This window comes from Pseudophryne corroboree, chromosome 5, assembly GCF_028390025.1.
Source record: "Pseudophryne corroboree isolate aPseCor3 chromosome 5, aPseCor3.hap2, whole genome shotgun sequence".
In the NCBI taxonomy this organism is placed as follows: Eukaryota; Metazoa; Chordata; class Amphibia; order Anura; family Myobatrachidae; genus Pseudophryne; species Pseudophryne corroboree.
The window spans coordinates 209,086,039-209,110,744 of NC_086448.1; the positions used below are offsets into that span (position 1 = coordinate 209,086,039).

The 24,706-nt window shown below is 46.2% G+C and overlaps 1 protein-coding gene across 1 annotated transcript in view; it reads left to right on the forward strand.

Annotated features, from left to right (window-relative positions):
* SVIL (supervillin) overlaps positions 1 to 24,706 on the forward strand; it is a 381,188-nt gene that overhangs the window by 71,073 nt on the left and 285,409 nt on the right. The gene's annotated exons all lie outside the window — the stretch shown is intronic.

Genomic DNA, 24,706 nt, shown 5'->3' on the forward strand with positions numbered 1-24,706 from the left:
CTTTTTTTAAAGTCTGATTAACATTGTCAGAAACGGGGCTAAAACGTGTCTGATTTGGCCGTGAATCCGACAAAACACGTGGACCAAGCTGCTGATCCACGTGCTTCCCGACAAGTCAGTTTCTGACTTGTCGGATAAACGGGAGTATAATTGAATAGGTCGAATCTGGATTCGACCATAAACTCTCGTTAATCCGACTTGAATTGAATACACCCCTAAATATCCAACCTCTTATAGTATTCTATTAAAAGTTTACATTTTATACATAGTATGAATGTGAAAATATGTACAGTATCGCATTTCATTTTAAACATCCAATTCAGTAAGTCAGTGTAAAATGTAATCCTTATTCAGCTTTTGACTAATGATCAAGGTTGCTGATTTTCTATAACAAAACACATACACCATCAGCCACAACATCCTGGCAGGTGTGGTGAATAACATTGATTATCTCGTTACAATGATACCCCTTAAGGTGTGCGATATATTAGGCAGCAAGTGAACACTCTGTTCGTGAAGTTGATGTGTTAAAAGCAGGAAAAATGGGCAAGCGGGATCTGAGAAGCTTAGACAAGTGCCAAATTGTGATGACTAGACTGGCTGAGTCAGAGCATTTCCAAAATGTTAGTTCTTGTGGGGTGTTCCTGGTATGCATTGGTTAGTACCTACTGTGTTCAAAGGAAGCACAACTGGCAAACTGGGGACTTTGGCGCTCAAGGCTCATTGATGAGCGTGGAGTGAGAAGACTAGCCCATCTGGTCCTATCCCTCATAAAGATCTACTGTAGCACAAATTACTGTAGAACGAATTACTGTAGAACGACTTAGTTAAATTAGAAGCATGGGCAGCCAATTGGAGAATGCGCTTCAACACAGACAAGTGTAAGGTAATGCACTGTGGTAACAAGAACATAAATTACACCTACCTACTCAATGGGGTAAAATTAGGGGATTCTGTACTGGAAAAGGACTTAGGTGTCCTCATAGATAGCAAGCTAAGCAGTAGTACCCAAAGTAGGACTGCAGCAAAGAAGGCTAATAAGATATTAGCATGCATAAAACGGGGTATTGATGCTAGGGACGAGAGTATTATACTCCCGTTATATAAATCACTAGTGAGGCCACACCTTGAATACTGTGTACAATTCTGGGCACCGTACTACAAAAAGGATATCCTGGAGCTTGAAAAGGTACAGAGGAGGGCGACCAAACTAATTAAGGGCATGGAGACGATGGAATACAAGGAAAGGCTTGAAAGACTAGGCATGTTTACATTGGAAAAGCGGAGACTAAGAGGGGATATGATCAACATCTACAAATATATAAGGGGACAATACACAGAGCTTGCGCGGGACCTGTTTTTGGTTAGATCAACACAGAGGACTCGTGGACACTCGCTCAGGTTAGAGGAGAGGAGATTCCGCACAATACGGCGTAAAGGCTTTTTCACGGTAAAGACAATACATGTTTGGAATTCCCTGCCCGAGGGAGTTGTAATGGCGGAATCTGTCAACACCTTTAAGAATGGGTTAGATAAATTCCTAATGGATAAGGATATCCAGGGGTATGGTGCATAGTCATGCATTATAGTTACTATAAATAGAGATAAAATGTAACGGCTGACAGCAGCATCAGTCAGAAATTTTAGTCAAATCATCATGCATAGGAGACCACAAATAGGTTGAACTCGATGGACAATTGTCTTTTTTCAACCTCAGATACTATGTTACTATGTTACTATGTAAATTGCTGAAAAAGTTAAAGCTGTATATGAAGAAAGGGGTTTAACCATAGACCTGTCGGAGTGCTCATTCTGCCTCCTCTCCACTGCCCAAGGTGCCTACAATTGACATGAGCATCAGAACTAGACTATGAAGCAATGGAAGAAGGTGACCTGATATGATGATGATGAATCACTTTTTTTTTTTTTTTTTTAAAGCATCATGTGAATGGCCGGGTGCATGTGCGTGGTTAACCTGGGGAAGAGATGGTACTATGGGCATGCTAGCTGAGGCAGAATGATGCTCTGGCAATGTTCTGCTGTGAAACATTGGGTCCTCCATTCATGTGAATGTTATGTGTTGACACATACCACCTTTCTAAACTCTGTTGCAAAACCTTGCACACCCCTGCATGGCCACACTGCAAACATTGTTCAGGAATTTGAGGAACATGACCGTTCAAGGTGTTGTCTTGGCCTCGAAATTTCCCGGATCTCAATCTGATCGAGTATCTGTGGGATGTGCAGTAAAAACGGGTCCAAACCATAGAAGTCCCACCTCACAACTTACAGGGCTTAAAGCTGCTTCTGCTAATGCCTGGGTGCCAGATGCCACAGGACACCTTCAGAAGTCTTGTGGCGTCTATTCCTCGACTAGTCAGGGCTGTTTTGGCAGCACGAGGGGGCCTTACGTAGTATTAGGCAGGTGGTTTTAATGTTGTGGCTGATGGGTGTGTATTAAAGCCTGTAAAGTCGGTTGTTTCTGTGACCTTCATAGCTCTGCCCTCATAGCCAATATTCCTGTGTGTGGCTACCAGTCTGTTCAGGCTAATTATTACACATCTACTCTGTACTCTGGACATGCAGACCTCTTCTGTCTTTGCAGTTAGATAACATTGCGCTATATAGCTATATGGATATTCTTGATTCCATGCATATACTATTTAATTGGTTTTTTTTTCGTGTTTAATAATAGTGTACATTTCCTGGAATCCCAGATTTACATCCTCTTACAGAATGTTTTTTTTTTTTTAAGGGGAAGTTTTCTTATTTTCAGTGTAACATGATTTTTATGATCAAATGCTTGTGCTAAAGTCCAAGCTCTGTCCTCCAGATGAAAGTATTTATGTGAACATTTTTACCTTACCATTTTAATACAAAATGTTTCAAGATTGATTAATTGTTTTCAGGCATTTCATGGATTTTCTTTTTCCTACCTTACACTTGTGTACAAAATGGGGGTGATTCAATTGTTTAATAGGCACCCAAAATTTTATATAACCAGTCACTTTAGACAGGGCGTTATGCCGTTGTTTGGGCGCCCATCGTTTTATTGCATTGCTCGTGCCCTGAAGTGCTGGGTTTAGCTGCGTAAAACGGCTAAATCTGACTAAAGTGACCCAAGCAGGCCACTTTTAGCATATTTTAGCTCTCGCCCGAAAGGAGCAACCATTGAATTGCTCCATTGAATGTCATCTATTGGTGGCAGCTGGGGAAAACAATTTAATTCCAACTGGTGAGCCCGTAATTTCCACGTACCTGTGTTTTTTTAATTTAACTGTAAAGCTGGGTACACACTTGTCCAATCGAAGTGTGTACCCTCCGCAAACCGACCCGTTTTCCCGATCCTGGTCACCTGTCGGGTTTCCTTGTTTTTAAACATGCTTAAACACTGAGACCCGACCGCCAACCAGCAGACTGATATTGTAGTGTGTAGGCTGCTGAGACTAGAGCTGGCAACCAATCTCCAGTAGCAGCAGTCCAGCACACCATCAGCATGGTGGCAGTGAGGGATCCTGCCACTGTCCTCTGCTACTGTGGGTCCTGATTGCGGTGGATGGAGCTCTTTTTCTCTGACGTCCTAGTGGATGCTGGGAACTCCGTAAGGACCATGGGGAATAGCGGCTCCGCAGGAGACTGGGCACAAAAGTAAAAGCTTTATGACTAGCTGGTGTGCACTGGCTCCTCCCCCTATGACCCTCCTCCAAGCCTCAGTTAGATTTTTGTGCCCGGCCGAGAAGGGTGCATGCTAAGGAGCTGCTTAGAGTAAAAGTTTAAATAGGTTTTTTATTTTCAGTGAGACCTGCTGGCAACAGGCTCACTGCATCGTGGGACTAAGGGGAGAAGAAGCGAACTCACCTGCATGCAGAGTGGATTGGGCTTCTTGGCTACTGGACATTAGCTCCAGAGGGACGATCACAGGCTCAGCTTGGATGGGTCCCGGAGCCGCGCCGCCGGCCCCCTTACAGAGCCAGAAGAGCGAAGAGGTCCGGGAAAAATCGGCGGCAGAAGACGTTCCTGTCCTCAATAAGGTAGCGCACAGCACTGCAGCTGTGCGCCATTGCTCTCAGCACACTTCACACTCCGGTCACTGAGGGTGCAGGGCGCTGGGGGGGAGCGCCCTGAGACGCAATAAAACACGTTTTAAACCTTATATGGCTAAAGAAATGCATCACATATAGCTCCTGGGCTATATGGATGCATTTAACCCCTGCCAGTTTTCCTAAAAAAAGCGGGAGAAAAGGCCGCCGAAAAGGGGGCGGAGCCTATCTCCTCAGCACACAAGCGCCATTTTCCCTCACAGCTCCGCTGGAAGGACGGCTCCCTGACTCTCCCCTGCAGTCCTGCTACAGAATCAGGGTAAAACAAGAGAGGGGGGGCACTAATTGGCAGATAATACAAATACAGCAGCTATAGAAGGGAGAAACACTTGTATAAGGTTATCCCTGTATATATATATATAGCGCTCTGGTGTGTGCTGGCAAACTCTCCCTCTGTCTCCCCAAAGGGCTCGTGGGGTCCTGTCCTCTATCAGAGCATTCCCTGTGTGTGTGCTGTGTGTCGGTACGATTGTGTCGACATGTATGAGGAGGAAAATGATGTGGAGGCGGAGCAATTGCCTGTAATAGTGATGTCATCCCCTAGGGAGTCGACACCTGACTGGATGGTCGTATGGAAGGAATTACGTGACAGTGTCAGCACTTTGCAAAAAACTGTTGACGACATGAGACAGCCGGCAAATCAGTTAGTGCCTGTCGAGGCGTCTCAAACACCGTCAGGGGCTCTAAAGCGCCCGTTACCTCAGATGGTCGACAGACTCCAGTGTCGACGGTGACGAGACAAACGTAATGTCCAGTAGGGCCACACGTTACATGATCACGGCAATGAAGGAGGCTTTGAACATTTCTGATACTACAAGTACCACAAAAAGGGGTATTATGTGGGGTGTGAAAAAACTACCCATAGTTTTTCCTGAATCAGATGAATTAAATGAGGTGTGTGACAAAGCGTGGGTTTCCCCCGATTAAAAAACTGCTGATTTCTAATAAATTATTGGCATTATACCCTTTCCCGCCAGAGATTAGGGCGCGTTGGGAAACACCCCCTAGGGTAGATAAGGCGCTAACACGCTTATCAAAACAAGTGGCGTTGCCGTCTCCTGATACGGCCGCCCTCAAGGAACCAGCTGATAGAAAGCTGTAAAATATCCTAAAGGGTATATACACACATACTGGTGTTATACTACGACCAGCAATCGCCTCAGCCTGGATGTGCAGCGCTGGAGTGGCTTGGTCGGATTCCCTGACTGAAAATATTGATACCCTGGATAGGGACAGTATATTATTGACTATAGAGCATTTAAAGGATGCATTACTATATATGCGAGATGCACAGAGGGATATTTGCCGACTGGCATCAAGAGTAAGTGCGCTGTCCATTTCTGCCAGAAGAAGTTTATGGACACGACAGTGGTCAGGTGATGCGGATTCCAAACGGCATATGGAAGTTTTGCCGTATAAAGGGGAGGAGTTATTTGGGGTCGGTCTATCGGACCTGGTGGCCACGGCGACGGCTGGGAAATCCACCTTTTTACCCCAGGTCACCTCTCAGCAGAAAAAGACACCGTCTTTTCAAACTCAGTCCTTTCGTCCCCATAAGGGCAAGCGGGCAAAAGGCCACTCATTTCTGCCCCGGGGCAGAAGAAGGGGAAAAAGACTGCAGCAGGCAGCCTCTTCCCAGGATCAGAAGCCCTCCCCCGCTTCTGCCAAGTCTTCAGCATGACGCTGGGGCTTTACAAGCGGACTCAGGCACGGTGGGGGCCCGTCTCAAAAATTTCAACGCGCAGTGGGCTCGCTCGCAAGTGGACCCCTGGATCCTGCAGGTAGTATCACAGGGGTACAAATTGGAATTCGAGACGTCTCCCCCTCGCCGGTTCCTGAAGTCTGCTCTACCAACGTCTCCCTCCGACAGGGAGGCAGTATTGGAAGCTATTCACAAGCTGTATTCCCAGCAGGTGATAATCAAGGTACCCCTCCTACAACAGGGAAAGGGGTATTATTCCACGCTGTTTGTGGTACCGAAGCCGGACGGCTCGGTGAGACCGATTTTAAATCTGAAATCATTGAACACTTACATAAAAAGGTTCAAATTCAAGATGGAGTCACTCAGAGCAGTGATAGCGAACCTGGAAGAAGGGGACTATATGGTGTCTCTGGACATCAAAGATGCTTATCTCCATGTCCCAATCTACCCTTCTCACCAAGGGTACCTCAGGTTTGTGGTACAAAACTGTCATTATCAGTTTCAGACGCTGCCGTTTGGATTGTCCACGGCACCACGGGTCTTTACCAAGGTAATGGCCGAAATGATGATTCTTCTTCGAAGAAAAGGCGTCTTAATTATCCCTTACTTGGACGATCTCCTGATAAGGGCAAGGTCCAGGGAACAGTTAGAGGTCGGAGTAGCACTATCTCAGGTAGTGCTACGTCGGCACGGGTGGATTCTAAATATTCCAAAATCGCAGCTGATTCCAACAACACGTCTACTGTTCCTAGGGATGATTCTGGACACAGTCCAGAAAAAGGTGTTTCTCCCGGAGGAGAAGGCCAGGGAGTTATCCGAGCTAGTCAGGAACCTCCTGAAACCAGGACAAGTGTCAGTGCATCAATGCACAAGGGTGCTGGGAAAGATGGTGGCTTCTTACGAAGCGATTCCATTCAGAAGATTCCATGCAAGAACTTTTCAGTGGGATCTGCTGGAAAAATGTTCCGGATCGCATCTTCAGATGCATCAGCGGATAACCCTATCTCCAAGGACAAGGGTGTCTCTCCTGTGGTGGTTGCAGAGTGCTCATCTTCTAGAGGGCCGCAGATTCGGCATTCAGGACTGGATTCTGGTGACCACGGATGCCAGCCTGAGAGGCTGGGGAGCAGTCACACAGGGAAGAAATTTCCAGGGCTTGTGGTCAAGCATGGAAACGTCTCTTCACATAAATATCCTGGAACTCAGGGCAATTTACAATGCCCTAAGTCAAGCAAGGCCTCTGCTTCAGGGTCAGTCGGTATTGATCCAATCGGACAACATCACGGCAGTCGCCCACGTAAACAGACAGGGCGGCACAAGAAGCAGGAGGGCAATGGCAGAAGCTGCAAGAATTCTTCGCACGGCGGAAAATTATGTGACAGCACTGTCAGCGGTGTTCATTCCGGGAGTGGACAACTGGGAAGCAGACTTCCTCAGCAGACACGACCTCCACCCGGGGGAGTGGGGACTTCACCCAGAAGTCTTCCACGTGATTGTAAACCGTTGGGAAAAACCAAAGGTGGACATGATGGCGTCTCGTCTCAACAAGAAACTAGACAGATATTGCGCCAGGTCAAGGGACCCTCAGGCGATAGCGGTGGACGCTCTGGTAACACCGTGGGTGTACCAGTCAGTGTATGTGTTCCCTCCTCTGCCGCTCATACCCAAAGTACTGAGAATCATAAGAAGGAGAGGAGTAAGAACTATACTCGTGGCTCCGGATTGGCCAAGGAGGACTTGGTACCCGGAACTTCAAGAGATGCTCACGGAGGACCCGTGGCCTCTACCTCTAAGAAAGGACCTGCTCCAGCAGGGACCTTGTCTGTTCCAAGACTTACCACGGCTGCGTTTGACGGCATGGAGGTTGAACGCCGGATCCTGAAGGAAAAAGGCATTCCAGATGAAGTCATCCCTACCCTGATCAAGGCCAGGAAGGATGTAACCGCGAAACATTATCACCGCATTTGGCGAAAATATGTTGCGTGGTGTGAGGCCAAGAAGGCCCCTACAGAGGAATTTCAACTGGGTCGTTTCCTGCATTTCCTGCAAACAGGACTATCTATGGGCCTAAAATTAGGGTCCATTAAGGTTCAAATTTCGGCCCTGTCAATGAACCACTCACCACTGTGGAATTAAAATATCTCACATGGAAAGTGGTCATGCTGTTAGCCCTGGCTTCAGCCAGGCGTGTCTCAGAATTGGCGGCTTTATCATATAAAAGCCCTTACCTAATTTTTCATTCAGACAGGGCAGAACTGAGGACTCGCCCTCAATTTCTCCCTAAGGTGGTTTCAGCGTTTCACATGAACCAGCCTATTGTGGTGCCTGCGGCTACTAGGGACTTGGAGGACTCCAAGTTGCTGGACGTAGTCAGGGCCCTGAAAATATGTTTCCAGGACGGTTGGAGTCAGAAAATCTGACTCGCTGTTTATCCTGTATGCACCCAACAAGCTGGGTGCTCCTGCTTCTAAGCAGACGATTGCTCGTTGGATTTGTAGTACGATTCAGCTTGCACATTCTGTGGCAGGCCTGCCACAGCCAAAATCTGTAAAAGCCCATTCCACAAGGAAGGTGGGCTCATCTTGGGCGGCTGCCCGAGGTGTCTCGGCTTTACAACTTTGCCGAGCAGCTACTTGGTCAGGGGCAAACACGTTTGCTAAATTTTACAAATTCGATACCCTGGCTGAGGAGGACCTGGAGTTCTCTCATTCGGTGCTGCAGAGTCATCCGCACTCTCCCGCCCGTTTGGGAGCTTTGGTATAATCCCCATGGTCCTTACAGAGTTCCCAGCATCCACTAGGACGTCAGAGAAAATAAGAATTTACTTACCGATAATTCTATTTCTCATAGTCCGTAGTGGATGCTGGGCGCCCATCCCAAGTGCGGATTGTCTGCAATACTTGTATATAGTTATTGTTACAAAAATCGGGTTGTTTATTGTTGTGAGCCATCTTTTCAGAGGCTCCTACGTTTATCATTCTGTTAACTGGGTTCAGATCACAAGTTGTACGGTGTGATTGGTGTGGCTGGTATGAGTCTTACTCGGGATTCAAGATCCTTCCTTATTATGTACGCTCGTCCGGGCACAGTATCCTAACTGAGGCTTGGAGGAGGGTCATAGGGGGAGGAGCCAGTGCACACCAGCTAGTCATAAAGCTTTTACTTTTGTGCCCAGTCTCCTGCGGAGCCGCTATTCCCCATGGTCCTGACGGAGTTCCCAGCATCCACTACGGACTATGAGAAATAGAATTATCGGTAAGTAAATTCTTATTATCCGCATGCATGGTTCATCAGCAGGCTATTTGCACAGTGCAGCAGTACAGTTTTTAAACTAGATAGCCACATCATTGCCTGCAGCCTTGTGCCGGCTATTAACCAACACGACACTGCGGGTGTCAGTCTGACAACGGAGGAGGAGCGATTAAGAGCTCCTAAAGAAAGAAGACTCAGAGAATGTACTGTGTGTGATGGCACCATGTAAAAGAGCATAAAGGCCACTGCCCCGACCAAGTGAAGACCAAAGTAGGCGCCGCAAGCCCTGGGGAGACGGTGACCATGGAAAAGAGCTTAAAGGGTGTGTGTCATTCCCCCCCATTAAAGGTGCTGGCTAATAAATTGTTACAACATTAGGTGTTGTCTTTATTTTAATATTTTCTTCACAGATGGATTACAGGTGCCAGCAGGCCCTTTATATCCAGGCATGCTGGGACTGTCCTGATGGCCCCAGTATGCTGCCTCTAAAGGGCAGTTTATGTACAATGAACCCTGCAAAAACCACCAGAGGTGCGGGGCATATCCCTGGGCTGAAAAAACAGGGCTGGTTGTTGCTCTGTAGGGGGGACCCAGTTTAATTTTTTGTGAGGCCCCCACTCTGACGAATTCCAGCACTGGGTTTTGGGGCTGGTTAATGTGATGTCATGGGGACCCCACACTGAAGGGCCGATGCAATTGTTTTTCCCCATGGCTACCACCATGCTGTGCAGAGTGGAGCAATTCAATTGTTACTCTGTTTAGATGCCCAGTAGTCGAGGGGCTGACATTTTCTTTTCTCACAGCCTCCTGAGGTGCGAGAAAAAAAGTGTGGAAACTCCGCACTCTGGGCGTCCAATTGGGTGTTTTGACCCTAAAAGCAGGGAGTTTAGACGGCGTTAGCCGTTTTAGGTCTGTTTGGGTGCCCAAACACAATTGAATAGTGACAATTGTTTGGGCATCTAAAAAGTTCTGTTTAGACAGAATTTTTAAACTCCCAACAACAATTTAATTTGGAGTGTCCTCCTGCTATTGCAATATCCCCCTGGCTGGTGCTGGTGTTTGGAAAATAGGTGGAACTCCACGCTGGGTTTCTCCATAGTTCCCATTACCAAATATCATGGAGAGAGGTCTGGGAAGGTTATTTTTTTGGATTATATGTAATACAGAAATATATATTTTATTAGTATTATATTTTGGGTCTGGTTAATATTATGTCATGGGGACCCCACGTCTATAAATTGGATAAGTGTTTAGCAAGGATTGGCTGTATAATCAGTCTGATCTGCTGAGGATTAGCCAAGTGTGTCCTAGTGGCCTCTGCCTCTAGGACAGTACTTGTGCAACAGGGGCCCTGTCTGTTCCAAGACTTACCGCGGCTGCGTTTGACGGCATGGCGGTTGAACGCCGGATCCTAGCAGAAAAAGGCATTCCGGATGAGGTCATTCCTACGCTGATAGAGGCTAGGAAGGATGTGACGGCTCAACATTATCACCGTATATGGCGAAAATATGTGGCTTGGTGTGAGGCCAGGAATGCCCCTTCTGAGGAATTCCAGCTGGGCCTTTTCCTTCACTTCCTACAGTCGGGAGTGACTTTGGGCCTTAATTTGGGTTCCATTAAGGTTCAGATTTCGGCCTTATCCATTTTCTTTCAAAATAACTGGCTTCTCTGCCTGAAGTTCAGACGTTTGTAAAGGGAGTGCTGCATATTCAGCCCCCTTTTGTGCCTCCAGTGGCAACTTGGGATCTTAACGTGGTGTTGAGTTTCCTGAAATCACACTGGTTTGAACCACTCAAAACGGTGGAAGTAAAATATCTCACGTGGAAGTTGGTCATGCTATTAGCCTTGGCTTCGGCTAGGCGTGTGTCAGAATTGGTGGCTTTGTCACATAAAAGCCCTTATCTGGTTTTCCATGCGGATAGAGCAGAATTGCGGACCCGCCCACAATTTCTGCCGAGAGTGGTTTCATCCTTGCATATAAACCAACCTATTGTGGTGCCTGTGGCTACTACTGACTTGGAGGATTCCGAGTCACTGGACTAGTCGGGGCTTTGAAGGTGTATGTAGCCAGAACGGCTAAGGTCAGGAAAACAGAATCTTTGTTTATCCTGTATGCTTCCAGCAAGCTTGGGGCGCCTGCTTTAAAGCAAACTATTGCTCGCTGGATCTGTAACACGATTCAGCAGGCTCATTCTGCGGCTGGGTTGCCGCTGCCTAAATCAGTTAAGGCCCATTCCACATGGAAGGCGGGCTCTTCTTGGGCGGCTGCCCGAGGGGTCTCGGCATTACAGCTTTGCCGAGCGGCTACGTGGTCAGGTTCAAACACCTTTGCAAAGTTCTACAAGTTTGATACCCTGGCTGAGGAGGACCTTGTGTTTGCTCATTCGGTGCTGCAGAGTCATCCGCGCACTCCCGCCCGTTTGGGAGCTTTGGTATAATCCCCATGGTCCTTACGGAGTCCCCAGCATCCACTAGGACGTTAGAGAAAATAAGATTTTACTTACCGGTAAGTCTATTTCTCGTAGTCCGTAGTGGATGCTGGGCGCCCGTCCCAAGTGCGGACTTCTTCTGCAATGCTTGTTTATAGTTATTGCTTAAATAAGGGTTATGTTATAGTTGCATCAGAGTTTATCTGATGCTCTGTGATTGTTCATACTGTTAACTGGGTAAAGTTATCACAAGTTATACGGTGTGATTGGTGTGGCTGGTATGAGTCTTACCCTGGATTCCCAAAATCCTTTCCTTGTACTGTCAGCTCTTCCGGGCACAGTTTCTCTAACTGAGGTCTGGAGGAGGGACATAGAGGGAGGAGCCAGAGCACACCAGAATCTAAATTATTTCTTAAAGTGCCCATGTCTCCTGCGGAGCCCGTCTATTCCCCATGGTCCTTACGGAGTCCCCAGCATCCACTACGGACTACGAGAAATAGATTTACCGGTAAGTAATCAATACTCATCACTTTGTTGTAATAAGGCAGTGTCAGTATAGGCTGTCTGCTGCTTTATAGCCATTGGGTGTCACTATTAGAACACTACTGGTCACAATGTTTATTGGATTATCCACTTGGCAGGATGTCAGGGTGTTGGCGTAGAGAGTACTTTGTCACACAATGCAAGCCTTATTTAATATGACATCCATTCTGTGTCTCAGCTATTTTGTTCAAAATTGTTCAAATAAGTTTCTTAATGACCAACATGCAGTAGCATTCACAAAAGATGAGCCTTAGATTTATAAAAAGGTTTTTGAACTGAAATGGTTACTAGATTGACGTTAGTTGATATTAGCTTGCATCTGTTCCTCATCCAGTAAGGAGAGATTGGTTTCCAGTATTGGGTACACTTATAGCTCATATTTATAAATAGCAATTGGTTGGCAAATCTCTAAGTGTTTATTTAATCAGCATGCACAAGCTGGAAGCAGAGGCTGCTCAGACTATTGTTTACCAGTATGAGAAACACATTTTCTTTTACTTTTTCTCTCCTGTCTTAACTATTGTGGTAAAAATGCAGCTGGGTCACATTTTTTGGGAGGACATTGAATATACTTCCCAACATGACCCTCTCCAGGAGGGACACAATGCTCTGCTTCTGGACTTTTCTCTTAATTTGTTTGTTTATTTCCCCAGCGACCGCCACTCGAGGGCGCCCATCGACAGCAACTCAATTGTTCTGCCGTTTTGGCGCGCGCCGGCCGCGGAGGTCACCACTTTTTTTTTTTTTTTCTTGCAGCCTCCTGAGATGCGAGAAAAAAATGTGTTTAAGAGTTTAGTCTAAAACGGCTAAGCCCAGTCTGTTTGGGCACAACATGAGCGATGTGCATGGGCGCCCAAACACCATTGAATTTGGACAATTGTTTGGGCGTCTAAAAAGTCCTGTTTATATGGGATTTTTAGATGTCCAAAACAATTGAATCACCCCCTCTGAATCTGTATATGAAGTGCTACAATGCACTTACTAGTTCTGTTCTACTCAATATACAGATTCATTCATATACAAAATAAAAGTGCCTTTGTCAAGACGCGTTTTGGGCAAAAAACAACCCCTACGTTAGCAGAGTTGTCACGTCAGGCATCTTGAGGCTAGATCAGGCATGTCCAAACTGCGGCCCTCCAGCTGTTGTGAAACTACATATCCCAGCATGCCCTGACACAGTTTTGCTGTCAGAGAATGCTAAAGCTGTGTCAGGGCATGCTGGGATGTGTAGTTTCTCAACAGCTGGAGGGCCGCAGTTTGGACATGCCTGGGCTAGATGTATGAGGACGCACCTGTACCATATAGCTAATTTGTAATATGTTCAGTTGTAGAGCTAATGAGTTGGAGGAGTGTCATGAGATCTCAAACACATTGCTGGTGATCTCTCCATAAGTCCCACTCCCTACCACCATCTGGCCTTGCAATTTTGTGGTGAAGCCCAGGGCATGCTCTGCATACCACTGTTTTTCTTCTTTTCTTTTTTCTTTTCTTTTTCTTTTCTTTTTTTCTTTTCTTTTTTTATTAAAATAAGAATTTACTTACCGATTAATTCTATTTCTCGTAGTCCGTAGTGGATGCTGGGAACTCCGTAAGGACCATGGGGAATAGCGGCTCCGCAGGAGACTGGGCACAAAAGTAAAGCTTTAGGACTACCTGGTGTGCACTGGCTCCTCCCCCTATGACCCTCCTCCAAGCCTCAGTTAGGATACTGTGCCCGGACGAGCGTACACAATAAGGAAGGATTTATGAATCCCGGGTAAGACTCATACCAGCCACACCAATCACACCGTACAACCTGTGATCTGAACCCAGTTAACAGCATGATAACAGAGGAGCCTCTGGATAGATGGCTCACAACAACAATAACCCGATTTAGTTAACAATAACTATGTACAAGTATTGCAGACAATCCGCACTTGGGATGGGCGCCCAGCATCCACTACGGACTACGAGAAATAGAATTATCGGTAAGTAAATTCTTATTTTCTCTGACGTCCTAGTGGATGCTGGGAACTCCGTAAGGACCATGGGGATTATACCAAAGCTCCCAAACGGGCGGGAGAGTGCGGATGACTCTGCAGCACCGAATGAGAGAACTCCAGGTCCTCCTCAGCCAGGGTATCAAATTTGTAGAATTTAGCAAACGTATTTACCCCTGACTAAATAGCTGCTCGGCAAAGTTGTAAAGCCGAGACCCCTCGGGCAGCCGCCCAAGATGAGCCCACCTTCCTTGTGGAATGGGCTTTTACAGATTTTGGCTGTGGCAGGCCTGCCACAGAATGTGCAAGCTGAATTGTATTACAAATCCAACGAGCAATAGACTGCTTAGAAGCAGGAGCACCCAGCTTGTTGGGTGCATACAGGATAAACAGCGAGTCAGATTTTCTGACTCCAGCCGTCCTGGAAACATATATTTTCAGGGCCCTGACTATGTCCAACAACTTGGAATCCTCCAAGTCACTAGTAGCCGCAGGTACCACAATAGGTTGGTCCAGATGAAACGCTGAAACCACCTTAGGGAGAAAATGAGGACGAGTCCTCAATTCCGCCCTGTCTGAATGGAAGATCAGATAAGGGCTTTTACAGGATAAAGCCGCCAATTCTGACACGCGCCTGGCCTAGGCCAGGGCCAACAGCATGACCACTTTCCATGTGAGATATTTTAACTCCACAGATTCAAGTGGTTCAAACCATTGTGACTTTAGGAACCCCAAAACTACATTGAGATCCCAAGGTGCCACTGGAGGCACAAAAGGAGGCTGTATATGCAGTACCCCTTTTACAAACGTCTGAACTTCAGGAACTGAAGCTAGTTCTTTCTGGAAGAAAATTGACAGGGCCGAAATTTGAACCTTAATGGACCCCAATTTTAGGCCCATAGACACTCCTGTTTGCAGGAAATGCAGGAATCGACCTAGTTGAAATTCCTCCATCGGGGCCTTACTGGCCTCGCACCACGCAACATATTTTCGCCTAATGCGGTGATAATGCTTTGCGGTTACATCCTTCCTGGCTTTGATCAGGGTAGGGATGACTTCATCCGGAATGCCTTTTTCCTTCAGGATCCGGCGTTCAACCGCCCTGTCGTCAAACGCAGCCGTGGTAAGTCTTGGAATAGATAGGGTCCTTGATGGAGCAGGTCCCTTCTTAGAGGTAGAGGCCACGGGTCCTCCGTGAGCATCTCTTGAAGTTCCGGGTACCAAGTCCTTCTTGGCCAATCCGGAGCCACGAGTATAGTTCTTACTCCCCTCCGTCTTATAATTCTCAATACTTTTGGTAAGAGAGGAAGAGAAGGGAACCCATACACTGACTGGTACACCCACGGTGTTACCAGAGCGTCCACAGCTATTGCCTGAGGGTCCCTTGACCTGGCGCAATACCTGTCCAATTTTTTGTTTAGGCGGGACGCCATCATGTCCACCTTTTGGTTTTTCCCAACGGTTTACAATCATGTGGAAGACTTCTGCTGAGGAAGTCTGTTTCCCAGTTGTCCACTCCCGGAATGAACACTGCTGACAATGCTATCACATGATTTTCCGCCCAGCGAAAAATCCTTGCAGCTTCTCTACGTGGGCGACTGCCGTGATGTTGTCCGACTGGATCAGCACCGGCTGACCTTGAAGCAGAGGTCTTGCTTGGCTTAGGGCATTGTAAATGGCCCTTAGCTCCAAGATATTTTTGTGAAGTGATGTCTCCAGGCTTGACCACAAGCCCTGGAAATTTCTTCCCTGTGTGACTGCTCCCCAGCCTCGCAGGCTGGCATCCGTGGTCACCAGGACCCAGTCCTGAATGCCGAATCTGCGCCCTCTAGAAGATGAGCACTCTGCAACCACCACAGGAGAGACACCCTTGTCTTTGGTGACAGGGTTATCCGCTGATGCATCTGAAGATGCGATCCGGACCACTTTTCCAGCAGGTCCCACTGAAAAGTTCTTGCGTGGAATCTGCCGAATGGAATTGCTTCGTAGGAAGCCACCATTTTTCCCAGGACCCTTGTGCACTGCTGCACTGACACTTGGCCTGGTTTTAGGAGGTTTCTGACTAGTTCGGATAACTCCCTGGCTTTCTCCTCCTGGAGAAACACCTTTTTCTGGACTGTGTCCAGGATCATCCTTAGGAATAGAAGACGTGTCGTCGGGATCAGCTGCGATTTTGGAATATTAAGAATCCAACCGTGCTGCCGCAACACTACTTGAGATAGTGCTATCCCGACTACCAACCGTTCCCGGGATCTTGCCCTTATCCGGAGATCGTCCAAGTAAGGGATAATTAAAACTCCCTTCCTTCGAAGGAGTATCATTTCGGCCATTACTTTGGTAAAGACCCGGGGTGCCGTGGACAAACCAAACTGCAGCGTCTGAAACTGATAGTGACCGTTCTGTACCACAAACCTGAGGTACCCTTGGTGAGAAGGGTAAATTGGGACATGGAGATAAGCATCCTTGATGTCCAGAGACACAATATAATCCCCTTCTTCCAGGTTTGCCATCACCGCTCTGAGTGACTCCATCTTGAATTTGAACCTTTGTATGTAAGTGTTCAAGGATTTCAGATTTAAATTAGGTCTCACCGAGCCGTCCGGCTTCGGTACCACAAACAGCGTGGAATAATACCCCTTTCCCTGTTGTAGGAGGGGTACCTTGATTATCACCTGCTGGGAATACAGCTTGTGAATGGCTTCCCATACCGCCTCCCTGTCGGAGGGAGACGTCGGTAAAGCAGACTTTTAGGAAAACGGCGAAGGGGAGACGTCTCGAATTCCAATTTGTACCCCTGAGATACCACCTAAAGGATCCAGGGGTCCCCTGTGAGTGAGCCCACTGCACGCTGAAATTTTTGAGACGGGCCCCCACCGTGCCTGAGTCCGCTTGTAAAGCCCCAGCGTCATGCTGAGGACTTGGCAGAAAACGGGAGAGGGCTTCTGTTCCTGGGAACTGGCTGTTTGCTGCAGCCTTTTTCCTCTCCCTCTGCCACGGGGCAGAAATGAGGAGCCTTTTGCCCGCTTGCCCTTATGGGGCCCAAAGGACTGCGCCTGATAATACGGCGTCTTCTTATGTTGAGAGGCTACCTGGGATAAAAATGTGGATTTTCCAGCCGTTGCCGTGGCCACCAGGTCTGTTAGACCTACCCCAAATAACTCCTCCCTTTATAAGGCGATACTTCCATATGCCTTTTGGAATCCGCATCACCTGACCACTGTCTTGTCCATAACCCTCTTCTGGCAGAAATGGACAGCGCACTTACTCTTGATGCCAGTCGGCAAATATCCCTCTGTGCATCACGCATATATAGAAATGCATCTTTTAAATGCTCTATAGTCAGTAATATACTGTCCCTATCTAGGGTATCAATATTGTCAGTCAGGGAATCCGACCAAGCCACCCCAGCACTGCACATCCAGGCTGAGGCGATTGCTGGTCGCAGTATCACACCCGTGTGAGTGTATATACATTTTAGGATATTTTACTGCTTTCTGTCAGCAGGTTCCTTAAGGGCGGCCGTATCCGGGGACGGTAGTGCCACCTGTTTAGACAAGCGTGTGAGCGCTTTATTCACCCTAGGGGGTGTTTCCCAACGTGCCCTATCCTCTGGCGGGAAGGGGTATGATGCTAATAACTTTTTAGGAATTAACAGTTTTTATCGGGGGAAACCCACGCATCATCACACACTTCATTTAATTCTTTAGATGCAGGAAAAACTACAGGCAGTTTTTTCTCACCCAACATAATACCCTTTTTAGTGGTACTGGTATTATCAGAAATGTGTAAAAACATTTTCCATAGCCTCAATCATGTAACGTGTGGCCCTACTGGAAGTCACATTCGTCTCTTAATCGTCGACACTGGAGTCAGTATCCGTGTCGGCGTCTGTATCTGCCATCTGCGGTAACGGGCGTTTTAGAACCCCTGATGGCTTTTGAGACACCTGGACAGGCACAGGCTGAGTCGCCGGCTGTCTCATGTCATCAATCTTTTGTAAAGAGCTGACTCACATAATTCCTTCCATAAGCTCATCCACTCAGATGTCGACTCCCTAGGGGGTGACCTCTCTGTTACAGGCAATTGCTCCGCCTCCACCTCATTTTCCTCCTCATACATGTCGACACAACGTACCGACACACAGCACACACACAGGGAATGCTCTGATAGAGGACAGGACCCCACTAGCCCTTTGGGGAGACAGAGGGAGAGTATGCCAGCACACACCAGAGCGCTATATATATATATATATATATATACAGGGATAACCTTATATAAGTGTTTTTCCCCTTATAGCTGCTGTATTGTTATACTGCGCCTAAATAGTGCCCCCCTCTCTTTTTTAACCCCTTTCTGTAGTGTAGTAACTGCAGGGGAGAGCCAGGGAGCTTCCCTCCAACGGAGCTGTGAGAGAAAATGGCGCCAGTGTGCTGAGGAGATAGGCTCCGCCCCCTTCTCGGCGGCCTTTTCTCCCGTTTTTCTGTGGAATCTGGCAGGGGTTAAAATTCATCCATATAGCCCCATATAGCCCTAAACTTTCACTAAGAAGCTCAGGAGAGCCCCTAGTGTGCACCCTTCTCGGCTGGGCACAAAAATCTAACTGAGGCTTGGAGGAGGGTCATAGGGGGAGGAGCCAGTGCACACCAGGTAGTCCTAAAGCTTTTACTTTTGTGCCCAGTCTCCTGCGGAGCCGCTATTCCCCATGGTCCTTACGGAGTACCCAGCATCCACTAGGACGTCAGAGAAATTATAAATCTGCATCATGTATGTTTTGTAAAAGTGTAATGGATTCAGCTGCTGTTTAATTATTATTCCTAATACAGAAACCTTCTCTCACTGCTGCATTGTTTGTCTCTCTTAATGCCATGAACTTCTCTGATTTTTCTGTGAAGCACTCAGTGATGCATCGCTCTACACTGCACACAGTTGCAGTCTGGCGTAGCAGTGTCAGTGTGATGTCATCAGAAAGTTGTTTTTTATGTTTTAGGTTGTACCCTGTTCTACCCTTCTGCATGTTTAAGTACAGTATCTAAATGTCTGAGTACTCTTCCTTTTTGTTTTGGGGTATAGACTTCTTTTTCTGACTCACATTAATGGTGGCTTTGTAAATTATTACTCTCTCCTCTACCATGTCCTAAAAATAGGCACCTTTTGTAACTTGTCTTTTATCTGAGAAATTAAACGTAGGCCTATTTTCCATACGGCTGGTTACGGTGAAAATATACAGGCCATGCTTTGTACCTCTGTCTCTAACAGGCAAATATTCAGCAATTACTTCTGCTTTATGTGCCGACTTCTGAGCTTTTGTTAGTGTAGGTTTCACCTGACTGGTCCTTTTCTTGCGTCGTCCTTTGCTGCATGGTTTTAACCTATTAAATCCTAACTTAATTGTTTATTTTTTTCCCCTCAACCCCGCCATTGACATCAATTTTAATATGGTGAAAGTCTGCAACTTTTGTTGAATTAAAAATAAATATATATATATATATATATATATATATATATATATATATATATATATATATATATATAAAAAAAAACTGGAGAGATAGGGTTCGGCGCTCAGTGTTGCTAAAAAAAATGGTAAATTTAAAAGCCAAAAAATATATACATGTATAAAATTTATAAAAAAAGGTTTTTAATATATATGAGAGTAAAACTGGTTTTTTACAAAGTGCATAAAAACATAAAAGTCAGGACCAAGTATTACAAGGATAAGGAGATGAGATGAAACGCGTTGGATTTCCTGCACTAATCCCTTGCTGTTTTTGAGTTAAGTTAATCTCCTTATCCTTGTAATACTTGGTCCTGACTTTTATGTTTTTATGCACTTTGCAAAAAACTTGTTTTACTCTCATATATATTAAAAACCTTTTTTTATAAATTTTATACATGTATATATTTTTTGGCTTTTAAATTTACCATTTTTTTAGCAACACTGAGCGCCGAACCCTATCTCTCCAGTTTTCCATACGCCCAGCAGTGCGATACCGGCACTGCATACTTAGGGCCCGGCAGACACCTCCTAATGAGGTTATGTGTGTTTTATTATTGTAATGTTTAAGTAATTTTAATCTTATTTTAGATTATTTTACAAGTGGCGCTGTACCTCCCCCTCTTTCTCTCTTTCTCTCTTTCTCTCTCTCTTTCTCTCTCTCTCTCTCTCTCTCTCTCTCTCTATATATATATATATATATATATATATATATATATATATATATATATATATATATATATATATATATATATATATATATATAATATAGCCTGACGACGGTTACAATAAACACAAGTGTTGCTGATCTCGGGGTCGTGACCCGTTTATTCCTAAGAGTCCGGAGAGTGCAGCCTATCCGAGTATCCGAGGAGATATAGATATACAGTATATAGATATATATTTACACAAAAATACTCCAGAATTTGCACTATAAAGCAGCACTATGGATAGGACCCCTGTTAGTCAGGACCTTAAACAATCGCATAACAAAAGTGGTATCCCAGTGCGCTAATACATATAGAACTGTATATTCTGTATGTGATGGAATTATGAATGGATCCATCTCAATAGGCCAATCATGTATTCAATGTACCAGAGGTCTTTCTTTGATGCGTAGCACCCTAGGATGAAAACCCTCTCACCAAGAAAAGTCACCAAAGAGATGATGACAATTTAATAATCAAACAATTATGTTTTATTTGAACAACAATCTTTTATATAAAATAACATATAAAATTGCAGTACCAAACAGATCAATATAGATGTCACTATACAAAAGATGGTATAAATCTCCCCTCACCTTAGAAAAGATGTGAGCTCAAAGTGGAGATTAATATTTCAATGACACAATGGACACAAATTGGGGAATCATACTCGTTTCTTCTGACTTCAGCAGGTGTATAAATCTTTTCAGGTGACAAAGGAAAACGGGGAGGAGTTAGGAAATATTTGTTTGTGAATCCACAATTTTAGAACCTTATGCACTTAAAGGTACAATGACCATTTGGCCTTATAAAGGCTATGTAAGAGAAGCCATTCCTCGCATACAACTTTGGAGGCTTAACATAGGGTCTGAAAAAAGCAGGTTCTGCTATTAACAGAAGATTTTTATCCCTTATATTTTGTTAGGTGAAAAATGTTCTTTCAGCTTGAAAAAACAGAGCTTTTTAAAAGCACCTAGTAGGACAGCACATGATGTGTAATGACTGCAACTGGTGAACAGCCTCTCCCAATGATCATTAATTGCTAAAGAATTTTAGAGCTTTGTTTCCAGCCATTGATTACTGTGCATACTGTAAATGGGTGCCTGGCGCAGGTGTTTGTGGCTTTGTGCACTGAAAAGCATAACTCTTCATTTTTACGTGAGGAATATTGGTCACAAACAACTGGGTAGTTAGGATCTGGATTCCCAAAACTTTAAGATGAAACTGCAAAATCTTGGCTCAGCTTACAAGCCCTTAAAAAAATACTCCCCCTTCTCCTCCTTAAGTACATTACGGGCTCCCCAGGCCTTCGGCTAAAATACAATTTGATAGGATTCTTATACTGTATCTCGAGTCTGAATTTTATTGTAATGCTTCCGTTATAAAATGTGTATGTGTGTGTGTATACATCCTAAGTGGATGCTGGGACTCCGTAAGGACCATGGGGATTAGCGGCTCCGCAGGAGACTGGGCACAACTAAAGAAAGCTTTAGGACTACCTGGTGTGCACTGGCTCCTCCCACTAAGACCCTCCTCCAGACCTCAGTTAGATTCTTGTGCCCGGCTGAGCTGGATGCACACTAGGGGCTCTCATGAGCTCCTAGAAAGAAAGTATATTTTAGGTTTTTTATTTTACAGTGAGATCTGCTGGCAACAGACTCACTGCGGCGAGGGACTAAGGGGAGAAGAAGCGAACCTACCTAACTGGTGGTAGCTTGGGCTTCTTAGGCTACTGGACACCATTAGCTCCAGAGGGATCGACCGCATGGAACCGGCCATTGATGTTCGGTCCCGGAGCCGCGCCGCCGGCCCCCTTACAGAGCCAGAAGCAAGAAGAGTCCGGAAAATCGGCGGCAGAAGACATCAGTCTTCACCAAGGTAGCGCACAGCACTGCAGCTGTGCGCCATTGCTCCTCATACACACTTCACACTCTGGTCACTGAGGGTGCAGGGCGCTGGGGGGGGGGGGGGGCGCGCCCTGAGCAGCAATAAAACACCTTGGCTGGCAAATATATCACAATATATAGCCCCAGAGGCTATATATGTGATAAATACCCCTGCCAGAATCCATAAAAAAGCGGGAGAAAAGTCAGCGAAAAAGGGGCGGAGCTATCTCCCTCAGCACACTGGCGCCATTTTCTCTTCACAATGCAGCTGGAAGACAGCTCCCCAGGCTCTCCCCTGTAGTTTTCAGGCTCAAAGGGTTAAAAAGAGAGGGGGGCACTAAATTTAGGCGCAATATTGTTTATACAAGCAGCTATTGGGGGAAAAATCACTCAGTTATAGTGTTAATCCCTGCATTATATAGCGCTCTGGTGTGTGCTGGCATACTCTCTCTCTGTCTCCCCAAAGGACTTTGTGGGGTCCTGTCCTCAGTCAGAGCATTCCCTGTGTGTGTGCTGTGTGTCGGTACGGCTGTGTCGACATGTGGGATGAGGAAGGTTACGTGGAGGTGGAGCAGAGGCCGATAAATGGGATGTCGCCCCCTGTGGGGCCGACACCAGAGTGGATGGATAGGTGGAAGGTATTAACCGACCATGTCAACTCCTTACATAAAAGGCTGGATGACGTAACAGCTGTGGGACAGCCGGCTTCTCAGCCCGCGCCTGCCCAGGCGTCTCAAAGGCCATCAGGGGCTCAAAAAAGCGCCCGTTACCTCAGATGGCAGACACAGATGTCGACACGGAGTCTGACTCCAGTGTCGACGAGGTTGACATATACACAATCCACTAGGAACATCCGTTACATGGTCTCGGCAATGAAAAATGTGTTACGCATTTCTGACATGAACCCAAGTACCACATAAAAGGGGTTTTATTTTTGGGGAGAAAAAGCAGCCATGTTTTGTTCCCCCATCAGATGAATGAATGAAGTGTGTAAAGTAGCGTGGGTTCCCCCCGATAAGAAACTGGTAATTTCTAAAAAGTTACTGATGGCGTACCCTTTCCCGCCAGAGGATAGGTCACGTTGGGAGATATCCCTTAGGGTGGATAAGGCGCTCACACGTTTGTCAAAAAAGGTGGCACTGCCGTCTTAGGATACGGCCACCTTGAAGGAGCCTGCTGATAAAAAGCAGGAAGCTATCCTGAAGTCTGTATATACACACTCAGGTTATATACTGAGACCTGCAATTGCCTCAGCATAAATAGTGCTGCTGCAGCGTGGTCTGATACCCAGTCAGATAATATTAATACTCCTCGACAGGGATAATAGTTTGCTAACATAGAGCATATTAAAGACGTCGTCTTAGATATAAAGGATGCACAGAGGGATATTTCCCGGCTGGCATCCAGAATTAATGCAATGTCCATTCTGCCAGGAGGGTATTAGAAACCCGGCAGTGGACAGGTGATGCTGCCTATAAAAGGCACATGGAGATTCTGCCTTATAAGGGTGAGGAATTGTTTGGGGATGGTCTCTGGGACCTCGTATCCACAGCAACAGCTGGGAAGAAATTTTTTTACCTCAGGTTTCCTCATAGCCTAAGAAAGCACTGTATTTTCAGGTACAGTCCTTTCGGCTTCAGAAAAGCAAGCGGGTCAAAGGTGCTTCCTTTCTGCACAGAGACAAGGGAAGAAGGAAAAAGCTGCACCTGCAGCCAGTTCCCAGGATCAAAAATCTTCCCCCGCTTCCTCTGAGTCCACCGCATGACGTTGGGGCTCCACAGGTGGAGACAGGTGCGGTAGGGGCGCGTCTCGGGAACTTCAGGGACCAGTGGGCTTGCCCACAGGTGGATCCCTAGGTTCTGCAAATAGTATCACAGGGATACAGGCTGGAGTTCGAGGCGACTCCCCCTCGCCGTTACCTCACATCAGCCTTGCCTGCTGCCCTCTGAGAAAGGTAGTACTGGCGGCAATTCACAAGCTGTACTTCCAGCAGGTGAAATCAAGGTACCCCTACTTCAACAAGGCCGGGGTTACTATTCCAAAATGTTGTGGTACCGAAACCAGACGGTTCGGTGAGACCCATTCTAAAATTGAAAGCCTTGAACACTTATATACGAAGGTTCAAGTTCAAAATGGAATCGCTTAGGGCGATTATTGCAAGCCTGGAGAATTTCATGGTATCACTGGACATCAAGGATGCTTACCTGCATGTCCCTATTTACCCTCTTCACCAGGAGTACCTCAAAATTGTGGTACAGGATTGTCATTACCAATTCCAGACGTTGCCGTTGGTCTGTCTGCGGCACAGAGGTATTTACCAAGGTAATGGCCGAAATAATTATCCCGTACTTGGACGATCTCCTTATAAAGGCGAGGTCCAGGGAGCGGTTGTTTGGCGGAGTAGCACTATTTTGGGAAGTGCTACAACAGCACGGCTGGATTCTGAATATTCCAAAGTCGCAGCTGGTTCCTACGACGCGTCTACTGTTCCTGGGTATGGTTCTGGACACAGAACAGGATAAAAAGGGTTTCTCCCGGAGGAGAAGTCCAAGGAGTTGTCGTTTCTAGACAGAGACCTCCTAATACGTATACAGGTGTCGGTGCATCAATGCAC